The sequence below is a fragment of the Alligator mississippiensis genome, chromosome 2 (assembly GCF_030867095.1).
Source record: "Alligator mississippiensis isolate rAllMis1 chromosome 2, rAllMis1, whole genome shotgun sequence".
In the NCBI taxonomy this organism is placed as follows: Eukaryota; Metazoa; Chordata; order Crocodylia; family Alligatoridae; genus Alligator; species Alligator mississippiensis.
Window position 1 is genome coordinate 224,437,554 of NC_081825.1, and position 21,005 is coordinate 224,458,558.

Consider the following 21,005-nt stretch of genomic DNA (forward strand, 5'->3'; position numbering starts at 1 on the left):
GCACCATCAAGCATCTGCAGCTGGGAGCCCTGCCCATTAATGGGGCTCCCAGCCATAGCTGTGCAATTTGGTTGGGAGCCCCAACCTAGTCACACATTCGATTAATGGTGTAATAGGAATATTAAGGTGTGTCTGGGTTACAGTTTAAGACATGATTAGTTGGTTAATCACATATTAAGTGTAACATGTGCCAGGGGCCCATAGTTCAGAAAAAGCAGACAAGGATCCATATTTACCAACTCCAGGGGGCCTCCAGATACAGTGGACTGCTGACTGAGGAATCCTTATATTCTGCATCTGAGGTTCATAATGGGCATGCAGTCCTGCCACACTTCAGAAAACTCCATCTCCTACTGCTCTGAGCCAGAAGACCTGAGCACTCCTAAACTTCATAGATCATCACATCTCAGTCCATACTCTGCTGTTCAGACCCAAATCTAATACACAATTTTAAAAGTGCTGTGAGTGTGCCATCCCATATTCTCTTTGTATGATACACAGTTAGAGGTTCCAGAGATAAATGTCCTTTTTGCCAAGGTTTATTTATTGGATGAAACACGGAAGATTTATTTGATGTGAGAAACTGCTGCCATAGCATGGGGCTCTAATTTGTGACATAAAGGGCTCAGTGTATGAGTGCTCCCACACTCATTTGCATCCTGTTTTCTGAGATGCTTTACAAAGTTTGTATAACATTTCTCAGGCTCTGTGTATGAGTGCTGCAGTTGATGAGAACTCCAGATTGCACTTGTAAGAACCCTATTTCTGTCTTGGGTTAATGGCACTGTTGGGAGAAGAAAGAAGCACCTATTAATCTATTGAAAATATGTTTCAATGCCACTGGCAGTCACTGGGGAGAACCACTCTGGGAAGCCTTCCCAGGTTTTCTTTGGCTTTGCATTTAGCCCTAAGATGCAGAAATTGAGGGTGTCAAACACTGAATAAGTTGTTGGAGCAAAAATACACAGAGATTCAGAGTGAATTCAAGAAGAGAAGAACTGAGCAGGTCTGGTAGAGCCAGTTGGGTGTCTTGAATAGTGTTGCTTTTTCTCTTGCTGAAATCCCATTAATTTGCAATGAACTTGGGCGATTCTGGATTTGGTGAATGTCTCAGTTCTTATCTTCTCTGGGCCTGGGATTTCCCTCTTGTTTCCCTGTCTGTCTGTAATGGAAAAATCTGAAGTTCTTCCTGTAAATGCTTCCTCCTCTGTGCCCTGACCTTTGGGAAATTCCGATAGCATTTTCCTAGCATGCTACTAAGTGCTTTAATATGGTAGTGCTCCAGGGCCCATTACAGGCCCACAGAGAATAAGAATAATAGCAGCAATTATATATACCTAGGGTGACCAAATATCTTGTGTTCACTGTGACAGTCCAGTTTTAGACATCTGTTCTGGGCATCCTGTCCGTTTGGTCAAATGAACGCTTTTGTTTTGGTCTCAGTGAGACATCCAGAACTGGTGTTTAACATGGGACAGTCCTGGTGAAAACTGGAATTGTTTCCTCCGACCTCCATACTCCCTTCCCCTACTCTCGAGCACTCAGCTACCCCCGCGCCCCCCCCCCACTTTCCAGTGCACTGAGCTGAGACCAGAGCTCGGAGACAACTGAGGATGTCGGAGTGAGGAGTCCCATTTTGAAACTAGGGAAATAGGGTCACCTATTTATGCCCCACATCTCATCAGATGAGCAGATCGCTTCTGGCTAGTGCCCATTTTGCCAGACTTTCTCAACTGCATCACACTTCTTCGTGTTGTGCATGCTGCCAACTGAAGGTCCATGAAAGCCATTGTTGATTCAATAAATATCTGTAGCAGTAACGGAGATGAAAGTGTCTCTGCCTCCTCTGAGGCTGGTGCCAAAATTTCCAGAAAACAGTTCCAAATCGTTACAGTGAGGACTTGAAGGCCTGATTTAGTGGGCTGTACAACAGGCTGGAAATATATGGCTCTCCCATGGATTCAAAGGTTAAAATATCAGCTGGGCTGCCACAGATGATCATTCTCCATGTATGGACAGATTCAATCCTGTGGACGTTATGGTATGGAGGTCTAGTCAGATGGGTGGTACAGATCTTAAAAGGGTATGTTTTGCACAGGCAGTAAAGACATCATCATGCTTTCTACCAGAGAATGAGTTTGGTCTTTTCTTATATTCCCAGCAGCCTTTGCATGGTTTTTCTGCTTCCCTCCACTTCAGTGGTTGGATGTATTTCAGCACACACAGTCTATTGTTTTAAGATAAAAGGATATTTGTGTACAGGTGCTAGTAATCTCTGCCACAAGTGCAAAAACTTTGTCCTTTTGAGGAATTCTGACTTGTGATTTTTGAGCACTTGAGCTTGTTAGGGCTAAAACAAACAAAAAAGCCTTCCTCCATTGGGAGCGGTGGGCACTCATCACCTAGAAGAAGCCCTGAAGAGTCCTGGCAATAGGTGCATCTCGGATTGCACAGGGAATGTTTGCTCTCTGTGCTGTTGGCCAGTGCTTCTTGCATAAGTATCTACTTCTCTAGCTTCTCTTGTATAATAAAAAGCACTTGGAAAAACTGTTTTTTTGGATTGGTTTCAGAAGGCATTTTAAGGCTTTCAGGTTTTGGTTATAGCTGCAATTTACTGTTAAAAATTGTCCAAATTGTAGCAGCTTTTAACCAATGAAACAGAATCAAGAGCCTCTCTTCCCAGCCCTCTGAAAACAGGCTGGAGAATTACACAGCATGTTCCTTTTGATATCCTTAATATTCTTACATTAGTGGCCTCATACCAGTTTCCTGTCAATTTTATGCCTGCACAGCTGATTTCTGACAGTTACAGTCAGGGGGGCAGAAAGTGCAAAGAACCCATATGTTGTGTTCCAGTACCATAGAAAGAGAATCAATTCCCTTAGCTTGGCACAGGGAAATTAAGGTACCAGTAACCAAAGACACCAATATGAAACTGGGAACACATATATTATTGCAGAAAGTGCATGTATCCTTCTAGAAGGTCATTGATCAAGAGCTATTGTGATTTTAAATGTAACCATAAACGAGCCAAGCAATTATTTGTTTAGGATCATATATACAGTGGAATGTGCATGGTGCTTTATAGTCACTTAAAATAACAGTCCTTAATGTTAAGAGCTGTATTTGGAAATCCATTTGTAATGGGTAACAATACCTTTTATTGAAGGTATATATTTATGAAAATATACTACATATCCTTGTGTTAAGAACATAAAAGATGCCATACTGGATAAGACCACAGGTCCATCTAGCCCAATTTCCTATCTCTCAGTCAGACTGGATGCTAAGAAGAAGATTACTGAATTTTTTCACATACTGCATGCCCTCAAATAAGGCCCCCTCACTGCTTCTGCCTGGGGGTGAGCTGTCAAAGGCTGCAAAGTTACAAAAACCTACATTGCAAATTGAAGTACATGCAGATGTGGTTTAATTTGCAATGTAGCAAACACATGTTAATCATAAAAACCCTGCATGTGTATAGTATGATGCAATTAAACTGCAAAAATGATCAATGTTTGTCACATGTACAAGCAACCTGATAGAGACACTGGTAACCATCTTGCAGCAGTATCTATATGCTTCCATTCCAGCAAAGAAAAATCAGCTTCCCCAACTTAAGACTATTGGAGGGCTGGTTTTGGAGAAAAGGGGGTGTGTGGTTTGTGAGTAAATATAGTATTTATACAAACTGATATGTCCAATGCTCCTTTTTCCTCACAGCTTCCAGGGTACAGTAAGTCCTAATTTGGAGGTTGCAGCTGTAATTATAATGTCTAATGATGCCTGATGGACTTACCCTGCATAAATATGTGTAATCCTCTTTTGAATCTTGTTAAATTTTCAGCCTCTACAAGTTAATTGCACATTGTATGAAAAATAAGTTCCTTTGTTTGCTTTAAATCTGCTCCCTAACAATTTCCTTCCATGGCCCCTAGTTTTGATACTATGAGAGGTGGTAAACAGTAAATCCACATTTGCTTTCTCCATGCCATTCACTATCCTAGGCTGTTGCTGCTGCGTATTACACTTAAGATATGATTATCCAGTTAATTGCATCTTGAATTGAAACCCAGCCAAATATTAAAGCCATTAATGGCATCATAAAAAAAGGAAGAAGACGCAAAGTTATCCCACAGAAAATGTGGAATAACTTTGTAGCTGGTTCCTCACATGCTATTAATTGAACAAGTGGCCAGGTATGCCCCTGTGGCTGGGAGCCCCGTTAGCTGATTGTGATCCCAGCATCCCCCTGCACTGGCAATAAGGTGTGATGTGATCTGATGCATGGTCCCACAGACATGCCTCCCACTCCCATGGCAAGAAGCAAGATTGTATGGATCATGCACCGGATCTCTTTGTACCTTTACGTGCACATATTCCCTCTCAGTCATCTTTTCTCTAAGCTGAAAGGTCCTAGCTTAATTAGGGTTACTTTGTACAGAAGCCTCTCCACACCCCTGATCATCCTTGTTGCCCTTCTCTGTAACTTTTCTAGTTCTATTTTATACTTTTGCAGGTGACAGGACTAGAGCTATATGCAAGATGTAGGTGTACTATTGAACTATACAGTGATACTTCCCCTCTATGCAGCATTGGTCAGACTGCAGTTGGAGTACTGCGTCCAGTTTTGGGTGCTGTACTTCAAGAAGGATGTTGATAGACTCGAGAGGGTCCAGAGGAGGGCCACTCGTATGGTTGGGGGCTTACAGGACAAGCCCTATGAGGAGAGACTGATCGACCTGGATCTCTTCAGCCTCTGCAAGAGAAGGCTGAGAGGTGATCTTGTGGCCACCTACAAATTAATTAGGGGAACACAGCAAGGGATCACCAGGGCACCTCTTGGGGTAACAAGGAACAATGGTCACAAACTGACAGCAGATTTAGGCTAGATATCAGGAAAAACTTCTTCACAGTAAGGGTGGACAAAATTTGGAATGGGCTTCCAAGGGAAGTGGTGCTCCCCTAACCTTGGAGGTCTTTAAGAGAAGGCTGGATAGGCATCTGGCTGGGATCATCTGACCCCAGCACTCTTTCCTGCCCAGGCAGGGGATCAGACTCGATGTTCTGTTGAGGTCCCTTCTGACCCTAGCATCTATGAATCTATGATGACATTTCTCTTTTGTTTTCAGTTCCCTCCTAAATAGTTCCTAAATTCTGTTGGCTTTTTTTTTGACTGATGTTGAATTGTGCTGCTGTTTTCAGAGGATTATGTACAATAACTTCAAGATCAGGCTTGAGTAGTAACAGCTAATATAGAGGCCATCGTTGTATATGTGCATCTTGGGTTATTTTTTCCTATGTGCATCACTTTGTACTTATCAACTTGCCATTTTGTTGCCCAGTCCTGCAATTCTACAAGATCCTTCTGCAGTCATTCAGTCAGCTTTGGGTTTTTTCCTCCACCCTGACTGATTTGGTATCTTCTGAAGACTTGGCTTCCTGACTATTTATTGCCCTTTCCAAGTAAATTATAGATATGTTAAATAGCACTGGCCCCAGCACAGACCCTTGGGGTCAGCCACTCCATTCTGAGAGCTAACCATTTATACCTACCCTTTGCTTCCTGTCCTTTAGCCAGTTACTGGCCCATGAGTTAGGGGTCTACCTAAGTGATGAAGAGTGAAAGGGATTTTTGTGGGACACTTGTAGCACGCAAAGCCAATTTCATGGCCTTTTCATGGCAAGGCCGGCCCTTTTTACTGATTGGCTGAGAAGCCCTGTCCTTTACTGCTGATTGGCCAAGAGAGCTGTCCATGATGAAGTCTTGCCCCTTCCCACTGATTGACAGAGAGGAGCGGGGCTGCACAACAAGGAGCTCTTTCAGCCAGTCAGCAGCACTGGGGGGAGGGGAAAGGGGGGCTGCCATCTTGGCTGTTCCACTTCATGCCAGCAACTTCCCTTCCCCCACCTCCCCCGGCAGGCTGCAAAGCTGGGCCCTAGTGGCCACAAGGACTGCTCCCACTGGGGAGCCTGCATGTCATTTTTAGTAAGATTTTTTTTTTTTTTGATTTTGCAGATTTTGCAGACAAGGCATGATTTTGTGGTTTCTGCAAAAGCTACAAAATTGCAAATTAAGTAGTTCCTACCCATGAGTGGTCCTTGTTTTTAATGCCATGACTGTCTAATTTCATTAAGGCCATGGGCAAAAATACACTGCTGCTTGGGAGTGCACACAGCACCTGCTATGCTGTAACAGTTACACCTGCAGAAGTTAGGAGTGCAACAAATATAGCAAAATTGCTCCAAGTTGTTATAACCTTGAGCAAAGCAAGTTTAGCTTGGAGCATTTCTGCTAGGTCTGTATTGCTTCCAGCTTACAGCCCATGTCGGGGTATGGATGCATCACCTGTAATACACACATATGAGGTTGTTAAATGAGTATAGAGCTGCCTGGAACAGTGTACCCATTCAGCTGGTTCACAAGGAACTGGTTCAGTGTTAGGTGTGACACCAAGCATTCTGTGACATGGGTCCGTTTGGTCCTCCAAGAATGCCACATGGCATCACACCTCACCTCCCCCACTGCTACACCTGGCCACTTTGGTATGTAGTCATAGTTTCATAGTTGGTAGGGTTGGAAAGGACCTGAGCGGATCATCAAGTCCGAACCCGTGCCATGGGCAGGAAAGAATTCTGGGGTCAAATGACCCCAGCTAGGTGGCTTTTGAAGACCCCCAGGGTAGAAGCGAGCACCACTTGACTTGGAAGTTGGTTCCAGATCCTAGCCGCCCTGACTGTGAAGTAGTGCCTCCTGATATCTAGCCTGAATCTACTCTCCATCAACTTATGGCTGTTGTTCCTTGTTACTCCCGGTAGTGCTCAGGGAAACAGGGACTCTCCTATTGCCTGCTGGTCCCCCTTGGTCAGTTTATAGATGGCCACCAGATCTCCTCTCGGCCTCCTCTTGTGTAGGCTGAACAAGTTCAGGTCCCGTAGCCTACCCTTGTAGGGCCTGCCCTGCTGCCCCCTGATCATGCGAGTGGCCTTCCTCTGGACCCTTTCAATGCTGTCCACATCCCTCCTGAAGTGCAGCACCCAGAACTGGACGCAGTACTCCAACTGCGCCTGGCCAGTGTCGCATAGAGGGGGAGGATCACCTCCTTGGACCTGCTTGTGTTGCATCTATGGATGCATGACAAGGTGCGGTTAGCCTTCCTGACCGCATCCCCACATTGTCGGCCCATGTTCATCTTGGAGTCAATAATGATTCCAAGATCCTTTTCTGCCTCTGCACTGACAAGTAGGAAGTTCCCCAGCCTGTGGGTATGCTGCTGGTTCTTCCTCCCCAGGTGCAGTACCCTGTACTTGTCAGTGTTGAAACCCATCCTGTTCTCATCTGCCCACCCCTGTAACCTGTCCAGATCTAATTGCAGCCTGTCCCTCTCCTCTAGTGTGCCCACTTCTCCCCACATCTTAGTGTCATCCGCGAATTTGAACAAGGTGCTTTTCATCCCCTTGTCCAAGTCACTGATGAAGATGTTGAACAGTGTGGGTCCAAGGATCGAGCCCTGGGGGACCCCACTGTCCACATCCCTCCAGGTCAAAAATGACCCATCCACCACCATTCCAGGTCAAAAATGACCCGTCCACCACTACTCTCTGGGTGTGACCCTCCAGCCAATTGGTGACCCAACTAATCGTGTAGGCATCGACACCACAGTTGCCTAATTTTTTAATGAGAATGGGGTGAGAGACACTGTTGAAGGCCTTCCTAAAGTCCAGAAAGACTACATCCACCACGATGCCTGCGTCTAAGGATTTTGTGACCTGGTTGTAGAAGGCAACTAGGTTGGTCTGACAGGACCTGCCTCTGACGAACCCATGTTGGTTGCCCCTAAGCATAATCTCCCCTGCTGGTCCCTCGCAGATATGCACCTGGATAATTTTCTCAAAGAGCTTCCCCAGGACCGAGGTAAGACTAATGGGCCTATAGTTTCCTGGGTCCTCCCTTCTCCCTTTTTTGAAAATGGGGACCACACTGGCCCTTTTTCAGTCCTCTGGCACTTCACCAGAGCACCATGAGTGCTCGTAAAGCTGTGCCAGGGGTCCCACAACGACCTCTGCTAATTCCCTCAGCACTCTGCTGAGGGACTTAAATCATCAGGACCTGCTGATTTGAACACGTCTAGTCCCATCAGAAGTTCCCTAACTAGGTCCTCACTGACCCTGGGCCTGGTTGTGCCTCCCCTGGGACCGTCAGGGGGGATGACCTGGTCCCTGCTCAGAAAAATGGAGGCAAAGAAATTGTTAAAGAGATTAGCTTTGTCATCTGGTGCGACCACCAGATTTCCTCGCGTGTCCTGCAGAGGCCAGAACTCTTCTGTCTCCTTTTCCCTTTCTGTTGGAGCTTTTTCACTTGTACTGCTTGTTTAATAACAGCTATCTTTCTAACAGTCAACTGTGTCATCAGTGCCTGCTCAATTGTGGCCCTTCATCATACCTGGGAACCAAAAAGCATGGCATCACCCTACCTGCGCACCCTTAGTCAGGCAAGCACACTGCAGGATTTGGTTAAGTTGAAGGTACTGAACTTTACTGGACTCATGGTTAGGAGAGAAGGGACAGCAAAAAAGGGAAAATGCCCCAGACATAGGTCATGCCACTCTTCTTCCTTTACCCCCTACCTCCTGAGGCCCCCAAATTTCCCACTGCAAGGCATGCTGGACTGGGTGCTCCTCTCTCCTCCCCCTCCCACCACTTTGCATTTTTTACATGCATCTTTCTTTTATACACAAATTCTTGTGATCTCTGCCCCAAGAAGCTTATGATCTAAACACAGAAAGGGGTGGTCTAGGGAAAAAAAAGGTGGGAGCAATTAGAACAGATATTGTAACAGTGTGCACAGAGGAGAGATGTTGATTACCATGGGCCTAGCATATTAATTTCTATTTGTTTTCTTTTCTGTATGTCAAGTTTTGTCTGTATGACAGAAATGTATGTCAAGTTTTCCTCTGTCCTGGACAACTTCCATGGGGGGGCGCTGTTTCCTGACGTCACGCTCTGATCGTGTACCACAGTGGGTATGCAATCCCTTACTTGTCAGCAGACCTGCGGCTGCCAGACAACCCCCTTGCCTTGCCTCCCCTTTTCCCTGTAGGCAGCTGCAGGGCCTGGTAGGGGTCAGCTCAGGTTCAATTTGGAGCATGGAGAGCTGCCAGGCACCCCTGCCCCCCTCCAGTGACAGCCCAGCATATCTGTGCTCACCCACTCTCCACCTCCCTCTGCTCCCTTCCTCTTTCCCCCTCCACTCCTGCCCCATTACCCCCTTCCCTATGCCCCCCTGCTCCTGGCGCCCCTGCCCCCACTTCACTTTTTTCCTCTCTCCCTCCCTACTCACCTCTTCCTTGCTCATTGCTACCTCGCTGTCCCCAGATGTCAGTCCAGGGCTGTATGGTTCTGGTGATAGTTAGTGCACCTGGGAAAAGTGCCTCCTTCCCAACCTCAAATCTATGGTTCTAAGTAGGGGGCCACTGCTCTTTTAAGTCCAAAAAAAACCTCCTGGGGCCCACCTAGTGGTCTGGAAATGGATTCTAGTCCTGGGAAGGAAAAAAATACCCAAACTGAGGAAAGAAACAAAACAAAGAGAAAAACAAAGAAACAGAGAGAGAGCACCCCCCCCCCCCCCCCAAATCCAGCCCCTTCAGACTCCAGAGGGAAGTCCTACCCTCAGAGAGGGCTGAGTCCACTGGATCTTTTCGCTCCCCTTCCCAACACCTACTTATTGGAAGCCGCTTCCACTTGCTGTACCCTCAATGGATGAGCTCCCTGCAGTGGAGCTTTCTGAAGCAATGGTCTTTCAACCACCTGTACCTTATTCCTGGCACCTCTGTGCTGCCGAACACTGCAGATGGGTGTCAAGAGGAGAGTGTTCCAGCACCTCACGCTTCCTGATGCTGAAGTCTATCACCAGCTGCCCCTTTCTGGGGCTGGAGGTACCTGGTGTGGTTCACCACTCACCAGTCTGGAGAGAGAACTCACTCTGGAAATGCACGTTCCACCACATGCCCCTGCTGCGACCTTCCTCTCCCCTGAGGTAAGTACAGGAGAATTACTTCTCTTCTCAGGGGTTCCTCCTACCTTACAACCCTTTCCATGACAATGAGCTTGAATCTCTTACATGAAAGAAGCATCATCATAGTTACTAAGTCAAAAAGGAATGGCAGCACCTTCACAACCCACCATGTTTTGTGCAGAACACGTTTCAGGCATGTCTACTAGCATAGGCCTATTTGGTACTCACTTGACATTACCCATGCCTCATCTGCTATGCCAGGGGATGGTTGTGTAGCATAAGGCAGTTTGACAAGTGGCTAGCTCATTGGTGTCAATAACGGATTGTTTAAATTTTGCTCTGGGATGCCTTTGTCACTCTAGCTCACCATTCTTCTGAACTGAAATATTCCTAGGTAATGCAGTAACCTAGTTTTGAAGAGTTCCTTAGTGGTCCTCTTTCACTCTTATTAGGCAGATTTTTTTGATCTCCCAGCCTGGGCCCCATGATTAGGGAGGGGCAGATGGGAGCTTCCTGCTGCCAGTGCAGGGGAACATTGTCCCCACCCGGGCTCTGGGGTTAGAGCCTGCCCTGAGAGCAGGCAGCTTCCGGGGGCAGGGAGCAATGTCCCAGCCGGCTAGCACCCAGGGGGAGCTGCATGGACCAAAGAGCAGTCTGCTGCTAGGAGCAGCAAATCTTCTCCCACATCCCTGCACGTATAGACACATGCCCGGGAGAGTTTACTCGAGTAAACTGCTCCCAGATTATTTGAATGTGTAGACATGCCCTGTTAGTGCTAGCATTGATAGAGCTGCAGTGGTGATGGTACACTGGTGGCAGATGGACCTTACAGTGCTAATGTAGAGAAGTATTAGTATGGAACTGACTTGAGAACTAATGAAATGCTGACTTCAACCATTGACAGGAGAGTAAACAATGAGAAACCAGAGGGTCAGGGATCTTGGATCATTGAAATTTATTTCCTTTTTTAACAATGAATGACTTAAATTTTTGGAGAAAATAAGTCTTTGTTAAAGATTCAAAGTGATTTCCCAGCTATCACCCTTCAGGTCATGTGTAAGAGTCAACAAAATAAACCTTGGAGACCCCCACCAGTCCTTCTGTGAAACCATGAGAAAGCAGAGTCTCAAAATAAAATACAGACCAGGAAAAAACCTTTTGCAGTGCAGGAAAGCCCAGCTCAGATTTTTCTGGCTTTCCTTTTCCATAGAGAAAGCAAAAAGGCTATTTACAGTATTGTTATGAACAAACAAACAAAAATACCCTACAGGTCACCTTGAGGTGATAAAAGCCTTCTGCAGCTTTGCTTGGGAGACAAATCTAAAGTCCTGGCAATGAGTCAGGACAATTGCTGCTTTGCTTCCTGCATAGCAACATCAAGGCATCTGGTGTTGCCTTTTTAGTTATAGGTCTATTCATCTCCAGCTCAAAATTAGAACCAGATGGTGGTAGTTTGGAATGTTTTTTTCAAAAATCCTCTTCTGCACAACATTATTCTGAGTTCCTGTTGCCTTTCCAATCTGTCTGAGGAGCTGGATTTGTAAATCTCCCACTGTATGTGCTTCCTTCCTCTTCCCCTGATAATAGGGCCCCTCTTCCCAAGAAGACAATTTGCAGACATAGGAATCATTGTTTTCTAGACTTGCGCAAAGCAAGGGGAAGCGCTGGAGAGGAGTTATGTGAAATTCTGGTGTTTAGCAGTTTCCATCTGCTTACAGGTTGCGGCCTCCCTGAGCTTTCAAGATTTGAAAGGACCCAGAGTGTCAGAGCAAAATTGCACTGAATCTGGTTTCACATGATGCTTCCCATGATTTCAGTGCAAACCAAGCAACTAGATTACATCAGTGCCCAGTGCTTGTAAAATCCTACTATGCTGATTTGGTAGCATTTTACACCTACAATGTATAGTCAACTATAACAATACATGGAACAAGATGAAGAAGGACTGGGTTCACAACCTGGACGGTATAAAAACAGGAGCTTTCCATATTTAACTTTGGTTTTGAAAAATGTCTAATTCCACACAAATGATTTTTTTCACTTTTTTTTTAACACTTCAGCCCAGAGTCTGCTCTTGGTCATACTAATAGAAATGGGGCCACCTTAATTGATGCCAGCAGAATCCATCTGTGTTTACGCTGGAAGCACACAGAAAGGTGAATTTGCCCATGTTTGATAATTTGACCACCACATATATACTGCATATGTTACTGTCTGAGACTATCCTTTCTTTGCACACATCAAATGAACGTTGGTTGCGATCATTTGCACCTGTTTTATTTCTCCCTCTACCTACTTCCACTTGCACAGTGCTTGTTCTTTTAACTTTTGGCATCAATATGGAGGAGTATTTCCCCTTTCACTGTTCTTTATTTTACCTGGGGAAAAAATGTATTCTTTTAAAGAGATTTTCTTTTCCTTGTTATTATAGGGAGCAGTTAAAATCTCTTGTATGTCACACTGGCCTTTCGTTCTCCTGTGTTTTTATAATTCTGTAGGGCAGCATGCTTTCCTGTATGCTTTGCCAGGAAATACGCATAACTTTGAGAAGTGTTTTCATAGTTTTGAAGGACAAAAGGACCATTATGTTTATCATCTCTGACCTGCATGCCACAGGCCAAAACAACCTCACCCCATAATTTCTCATTCAAGCCCATAATTTCTGTTTGAGCAACAGTATTTCTTCTAAAAAGATACTCTGTCTTGACATCAAGTGATGGAGAATTTACCCTGATCCTAGATAAATTGTTCCAGTGGTTAACTACCCCCGTTAAAGATGGCACCTTCTTTCTAGAGTGAATTGGTTTGGCTTTAGCTTCCAACTGTTAGATTTAATTTTTGCCTTTTTCTGCTAGATGAAATAGCCCTTTTCCAATGTATGTAATTATAGGCTTTAATCAAGCCATCTCTTAACCTGTCCTTAGATAAGATAAACAGAACAAGATGTGTTTTCCAGACCCAGTTTTTTTTCTGTAGCTCTTTCCTGAACCCTTCATGATTTGTCAGCATTCTTTCTAAAGGATGAGCTCCAAATTGTGACCCTGTATTTCTGCAGTGGTCTCAACAGTGCCATAGACAAAGGTAATCCTCCCCCCCCTCCTCCTGCTTGTTTATCAAAGCATCCCATTCTCCCTTTTTGGTAGAGCATCACACCGGGAGCTCTTGTTCAGGTACATATCCACCATGACCCCATAGTCATTTTCAGAGTCACTACTTTCACCCCAGGGAAATATGCACAGAAAAAATCAAAATTATGCTCAGAAAAATTCAAAATTATGCAAAATGAAATACTTTTTTTACATTTCACCTCATATCTTTAATATCTGTGCCAGAAACCCCATCTGGTGTGGGGTTTGCAGGTGGGTGTGGGCCCCACTCCACACGTCTCTCCCCTCATGGTGTACAAACTCTGCCACTGGTGGCAGCAGCAGCAGCAGGAGGCAGTGGGCCCTCAGGCCGCTCATGGCTGTGGCAGGAAGAGCCCCACCGGTGGTGTCCAGCTCTCTCAGTCCCAGGGCTGCACATGGTGGCACAGAGCTGGCCCAACCTGTCCCACTGGTTCATGCCTTCAAACCAGACCAGGCTGGTTCTGTGCCAGCATGTGGGGCTTGTGGCACTGCAGGCAGGAGTCTCACATCATTGGGCTGGGCAGACTTCATGCCTCCACATGGGTCTTCCAGCACTCCAGCAGAAAGCTGCACATAGAGGCATGGAGCTGGTCTGGCTTGGCCTGATGGTTTATGGCTCCCACCTGCAGTGCCATGAGCCCTTTGCACTGGCACAGAGCCAGCCTGGTCTAATTTGAAGGCGTGCACCAGCAGGCTGGGCTGGGCAGGCTTTGTGTCACCGTGTGCAGCCTCTGGGACTCAGCCAGAGCTGCATGCTGTCGGGGGCTCTGCCTGCTGTGGCCATGAGCACCCTAGGGGCCACTGCCTGCTGCTGCTGCTGCCACCAGCAACAGGGGCTGTGCACCATAGGAGGGAGACAGATATGTGGAGGGGGGGGCCCACACCCACCCATAAACCCCATGCCCACCCCACCTCTTCTGCAGGCAGGAGCTCCCCTTCCCACTCACCAGCCCTCCAGCTGTGCACCACTGTGCTTGGTGCCTCCCCATGGGGCTTCCAGCTGGAGTTCTGGGAGCCCCACAGAGATGGAGGCACAGAGTCCGCCTGGGTTAAATTATGCAAAATTATTCAGTTATGCGGGGTCATACTTTTCATGCGTAGAATTGCATGGGCGCATAATTGCATAATTCCCTGGGGGTGTCATTACTTCTCAGAACATAGTTTCCCATTTTATTAGGGTGGTCTACATTCTTTTTCTCCTTGATGTATGACCTAGCATTTGCCTGAATTACATGTTAGAAAGCTTGTTGTTCAAATGGGTCCATCACCTCAGGTGAGTCTGTGTTACTGAATCTCATCCCCTTCATTATTTACCACCCTGCCAACTTTCGTATTGTGGGCAAATTTTACCAGCAATGATTGTATATTTGGAGAAAAAAATGTATCCCGGTGTATTCCAGTAAAAGCACCTGTAGTGGGATTTGCTCACTCACACCCCAGTCTTTCAGGTTCATTTACAGTCTTTTCTCAGTGTCTTTATTTCCCTTCTCAGCAAACTCCCTCTTGGCAGGAGTCCACAGCTCAATAAACCAAACACTTCTACAGTGTGGGGTTTTCTCCCTGGCCCCGAAGAGAGTCCTCAGGCATGGTTTTGCTGCCACTCGCCCACGCTCTGTCTTGCCCCTCTGGTCCTTTCAGCAACAGGAAGTCAAGGTTATTTGGGTAGATGTGATGTCTTTTATTAGAGCAACTAAATAGTTGGAAAAAAAATTTTGCAAGCTTTTGGGCACAAACACCCTTCTTCAGGCAATGGGAGACTGCCTGAAAGCTTGCAAAAAACTTTTTTTCAACTATTTGCCCCAGGCTTCAGCGACAGACACACAGGTGGAAGCCCATCATGCCCCTGTTGAGCCCAGGGACACCCAGAACCCCCCAGCAGGACCCCAACCAAGACCCCCAGAGCAGTTGGAGGTAGGTGAGGCCCACAGTGGGGGAGGGAGGGACCCAGACCCAGTCAGCTGTGGAACAGCTGAGTGGAGCCAAGAAGGGACATGTCCCTCTCCCCCCCTCTCCCCCCCTGGCTCCTACTTGGCCCAGCCCTCCAGGGAGCCACATGCCCGGAGCCACACGCTTGCAAACAAGATGTGCAAACAGGCTTGCTTCTAGGCTTGGCAGGTGAGTTTGCACAGGCGTTTGCATAGGAGGGCATGCAGGAGGGCCTGAGATGCTGCCAGTGAGCCCTGGGGAAGGTAGTCACAGCAGTAGCTGGACTACCAGCAGTACAATGCAGATGGCCACACGCCACACCCTGAGGGTCATCTTGGAGTCTGAGACCTCCCCATCTGGCACTTCTGAGGTCTCCACCCAGACTGAATCCATGGTTCTGGGCTCCATGCAGATGGAGCCTCTGGCTCTCGGCTGTGGGAGCTGTCTGGCACAATTCCAGGCACATGGGACCAGGAGCATGGCCACCTTCCCTTGCAAGGTTTTCTTCACTTTGGTGCCAGATAGAGGAGCTCCAGGCCGCAGTCCAGAGACTGCGTGTCATGAGGGATGGTGAGCAGGAGATAGACTTCTACTGCCAGGCCCTTCACCCCCTGGAGGTTGAGGATAGACCAAGGTCACCTTCCAGTACAAGGGAGGACTTGAGGATCCCCGACACTGTCCAGCCAGGGGGTTGGACCAAGGTGATCAAAAGCTCCAAGGCCCGCTGCACCAGAATCCCCTCCCCTCTGGAGCTTTGCAACAGGTATGAACCCCTTGCAGCCTTGGCGGAGCTTATATAGCTGACAGCTCCTGCGGCAAGGGAAAACCACTCACAGCTACCATCCCTGCTCTCCCTAAGGCCACATAGAGTGGTTGTTGTGGGAGACTCTCTCCTGAGGAGGACTGAGGGTGTGATCTGCCACCCACACCCCTTAGCTCAGGAGGTCTGCTGCCTCCCGGAAGCCCATATCCGGGATGTAGTGGAGAGGATCCCAAAGCTCATCTGGCCCATCAACCACTACTCTATGCTCCTTATCCATGTGGGCATGAATGTCATGGCCTGGAGCAATCTCAGCTGGTTCATGAGAGGATACAGGGCTTTGGGGCTTAGAGGGTTGGGGGCTCATGTGGTGTTTTCCTCAATCCTCCCGGTTTTGCGTTATGGGCTGAGTAGGGAGAGAAGGATTGAGGTAGTCAACCAAAGATTGTGGCACTGGTGTCATCATGAAGGCTTTGGCTTCCATGATCACAATCCGCTCTTTGGTGAGAGAGGCAGTGGTCTGCTAGGAAGAGACGGCCTTCACCTCACTTCACTGGGGAGGAAGCTCTTCTCAGCCAGAATGGCTGACCTGCTTGACCGGGCTTTAAACTAAGCCCACTGGGGGATGCAGGGATTACCGCCACAGCAAGCCTATTGGGCAACTTTTGCATTACCAGCAGGCTATGGCACACAAGGAAATCCACCCCTATCCCAGCCCTGGAACGATGTCCTCCTGGAAGTGTAGGGAGGACTAGGGCCTTCAATAGGACACTTACGTGCCTGTACACCAATGCCAGAAGCTTGGGGAACAGACAGGAGGAACTGATCCTCCTGCTAAACAAGAATGACTACAATCTTGTAGGGATAACAGAGTCCTGGTGGGATTCCATCTGTGACTGGACCACGGGTATAGATGGCTATACTCTGTACAGGAGAGATCGTGCAGATAAAAGGGGTGGGGGTGTAGCTCTCAATGTCAAGGAAAGCTACACATCCCTGGAAGCTGTCATTGGCACCCTCGGGGGATGACTGGAGACCCTCTGGGTTAAAATCTGTGGTGAACATAGCACAGGGGACACAATGGTAGGAGTCTACTACAGACCTCCCAATCAGGAACAAGAGCTCAACCAGGAATTTGCCAAGGAACTGGTTAAGGCTGCATGCTCCCAGTGAATGGTTGTCATGGGAGACTTCAACTACCCAGACATCTCATGGGAAGAACACTCAGTCAAATCTGAATGGTTGCAAAGCTTCCTCACATGTGTGGATAAGCACTATCTGACTCAAGAAGTCTATGGACCAACAAGAGGCAAAGCACTGCTCGACCTGGTACTGGCAAAGGCAGATGATCCAGTCAGCAACCTAATGATTGAAGGGAAATTGGTAGACAGTGACCATGAGCTGATCCCTTTCACTATCCACCGCAAAGCTGGCAAGTCAGTCAGCAGTGTAGAAGTCCTCGACTTCAGGAAAGCTGACTTTGACAAGCTCAGGAGGCTTGCTGGCCGGGCCTGAAGGGACCACAACTTAAAGGGGAGGGGAGTTTAGGATGTGTGGTTGCTCCTCAAGGGAGCAATTCTGAAAGCACAAGCAATGTCTATCCCATCTTGGAGGAAAGGTAGCAAAAGGGCACAGCAACCCCCTTGGCTCTTCAGGGAACTTGTGGATTTCTTGCATCTAAAAAGAAAGACCTATAAAGGATGGAAGACTGGAATCACCTCAAAGAAGGAGTATTCTGCACTGTAGGGAGCGAACCAGGAAAGCCAAGGCTGCGACTGGACTCCAACTGCCTACACATATCAAAGACAAGAAAAAGTCATTTTTTAGATATGTGGGGAGCCGGAAGAAAAGCAAGGGTAACACTGGACCCCTGCTAAACCAAATGGGACAACTGACAACCAACACTCAGGAAAAAAACAACCTACTTAATGGGTATTTTGTGCCAGTTGTTCACCAGCCCTAAGGGATTGCCCTGTTCAACATGGTATGGGATGCCCAGGGTGAGGGAGAATTGTTACCCTACATCACTGTAGACCATGTAAAGGAACACCTTGAGAGGCTGGACAACTTCAAGTCAGCTGGCCCTGACAGTTTACACCCCAGGGTACTTAAAAAGCTGGCAGGCCCCATAGCTCAGCCACTGGCAGGGATCTTCAAGAACTTGTGGTGCTCAGGTGAAGTGCCCGAAGATTGGAAACAGGCCAATGTGGTGCCCATCTTCAAGAGAGGGAGGAAAGTAGATCTGGGGAACTACAGGCCTATTAGCCTGACCTCTATCCCGGGGAAGATCTTGGAAAAAATTATCAAAGAGACCATTCTTGAGAAACTGGCTCACGGCAATATCCTGAGGGATAGCCAGCACAAGTTTGTTGCGGGTAGATCTTGCCTGACCAATCTCATTTCCTTCTAGGACTAGGTGACCTATCACCTAAACAAGGGAGAAGAGATTGACATCATATATCTTGATTTAAAAAAAGCCTTTGATCTGGTGTCCCATGATCTCCTCACGGAAATATTGTCCAACTGCAGCCTCGGCTACATCACAGTACAATGGCTGGGGAATTGGCTCCAAGGTCAGACCCAGAGAATGGTAATCGACGGAAGTAAATCATTGTGCTGCGCCGTGACCAGTTGGGGTCCCCCAAGGCTCCATCCTTGGGCCTATACTCTTTAACATCTTTATTAATGATGTAGACATTGGTATCAGAAGCGGATTGGCCAAGTTCGCCGACGATACCAAACTTTGGGGTAAAGCGTCCACACTGCAAATGGGATAGGCTGGTGATCCAGGCAGACCTCGACAGGCTCATAAAATGGGTGGTTGAAAATCTGATGGCATTCAACACTGAAAAATGCAAGGACTCCACCTTGGGGAAAAAAACCCTGCAGCATGCTTATAGGCTTGGTAGTGCCGAAAGGGACTTGGGGGTTGTGAGACGATCGAGGATACCTGCCCAGAGAAACTCCCTGGCCAGAGGGGCATGTCCAGCAGTAGCAACATGGCCATGCTCCACAGGGAGCTTCCAATCCACCCAGGCTCAGCCTTATGAGTTTACCAGGTGAGCCGGATTGGTTCAATCAAGGCTCCAGGAGTTATTTCTGGCCCTATACACTGGCAGGAAGGAGGAAGATAAAGAGGAGAAGAGAGGGCCAGCAGAGAGGTCAATTGCACACCTGCCGGTCTGGATGGAAGTCGCTGGGAATGGGGCAGCAGACCCACAGGGTCTATAGAGCTCAGAGGAGCTCAGGAAAAAGCTTTTCTGTGTTAATTGAGCCAGCAAGATGCTAATTATCAGGAAAAAAAATCTGTCTGATGGCAGCTTCAGCAATTGGGAACTTGTGAACTGAATGCGAAGAGGAGGGATAGCAGCCACTATGAACCCCGGCACCATGGGGAAAAGTGGATAAACAGATATGTCGGGTCTTTGGGTTTTTTCCTTTGTTTTGCAAGGAGGTTTTTTTTTCTGTTGCCTGTCCTTACATTCTGATGGGCTGCAGTCAGCTCTGGGTCAGGAAGTCATCACCCCTCCCAAATTTAATCAATTCATCAAGTCATGGCAGGTGAGAACTGAGAGGAGCACCAACCTAACTGACTGACTGGCATCTGTCCAGCCTAAGAACGGCAAGTGAATGTCAGTGGGACACAGAGGTCTGCATCCGTACATGGTGATATCCCAACAAACTGGTGCATTGGCTGGGAATTCTGACGACAGCCAAGTGGAATCTGAAAATATGGAAGTTTCTGTGGCAGCAACTGCAGCCAGGCAAACCCAATCCAACAGATGCTACATTTGATGGGGCAAGTCCTGCAACAACAGTCTGCCCATCAGCTCACCCTGGAAGAAAGCTGGATACAGCAACAGGTGTGGCATCAGAGAAAAGCTGTAGAATTAAAGGTGCCTAAAATGTCTATTCATGATGATCCTGAGGTGTTTTTGGAAAGCTTTGAATGAGCGGCGTTGGCTGCCAGACTGGAAAAATCCTGCTGGTCTGGACAGTTGGGAGTGTTGCTAATAGGGAAGGCCCAAGCAGCCTATGACGCGGGATGAGGCTATGGAATGACAAAGTAAAGAGAGAAATTTTATATCGACTAAATATTAACCCAGAGACCTACCAGCAGGCGTTCAGAGCTAAAAAGAAGAGAGAAGAAAAGGACCCAAGGGCTTTGTTGCAACACTTAGCTGATCGTGTAACAAAGTGGTTGAAGCCTGCAGAAAGTTCAAAGACAGACATCTGTGACAAGATTTTATTAGAACAGTTTCTGACCAGCTTGGATGAGGAAACCCAGAGTTGGGTTCAATACCATCGGCCGGTATCTTCAGCCAAGGCACTGCGATTGGCAGAAAATTTCAGCAGCGCTCTTGGAGAGAGGCCCCCAGATTGGAATGTGAAGGCAGGCTTGTACCGTAGGCCCCATGAGACCACGAGGCTGGGGAATAGAGAAGCCCGAGATTACAAAAGGCCCAACAACAACCCGGTAATTTGTTTTCGGTGTGGGAAGGTGAGACACACGTCCCAGAACTGTACTAACTTGATGCGGTCATCACCTAACGTGCTGCACTCTCCAGTTGAAGTCATGGGAATAACTCCGGGCTTTGGAGAACCTGGAGGAGTGGAATCCATGGACTGTAGTATAGGGAGGGAGATCAAAGGTAGCCCACTGCCCCAACCTGTTGTAGAGGCATGGATAGAAGGCAAGAGGTTTGAAGCAATCATTGGCACTGGATGTGCTCATACATTTATACAAAACATGTTATCACCCAGCTAGTATGTATGGAAAGCCAACCCTGTCAGAATGACATACATGCATGGGCACGGCACACATTACCCTTGGAGGGTCTACCAGGTCACCATGTTGAAGACCACTAGAGAAATGCTGGTCGGGATGGCTCGTGACCTACTGTACCCAATGATTTTATGCTGAAACTGGAGGGAAATTTATGAAGTATTTAACATTGTAAGAGAAGACAGGATGGGAGAAGCTGACCAGTATAGGCAGTCCTCAACTTGCAATGTTTCAAGTTACAATGTTTCACATTTACAACATTTATAAATTGACACCCTGTTTCAACTTTCTGATGTCAGTTTTTACTGTACAGTGCTTGATCCGACGCCAGACCACACCAGCGAACAAGTTAGCTGCACTGCCCACCCCCCCTGGAGAACATCTGTCCAA

The 21,005-nt window shown here is 47.4% G+C and overlaps 1 protein-coding gene across 1 annotated transcript in view; it reads left to right on the top strand.

The window, feature by feature from the left end:
- ACCS (1-aminocyclopropane-1-carboxylate synthase homolog (inactive)) overlaps nt 1–21,005 on the top strand; it is a 97,588-nt gene that overhangs the window by 1,118 nt on the left and 75,465 nt on the right. The window lies entirely within an intron of this gene.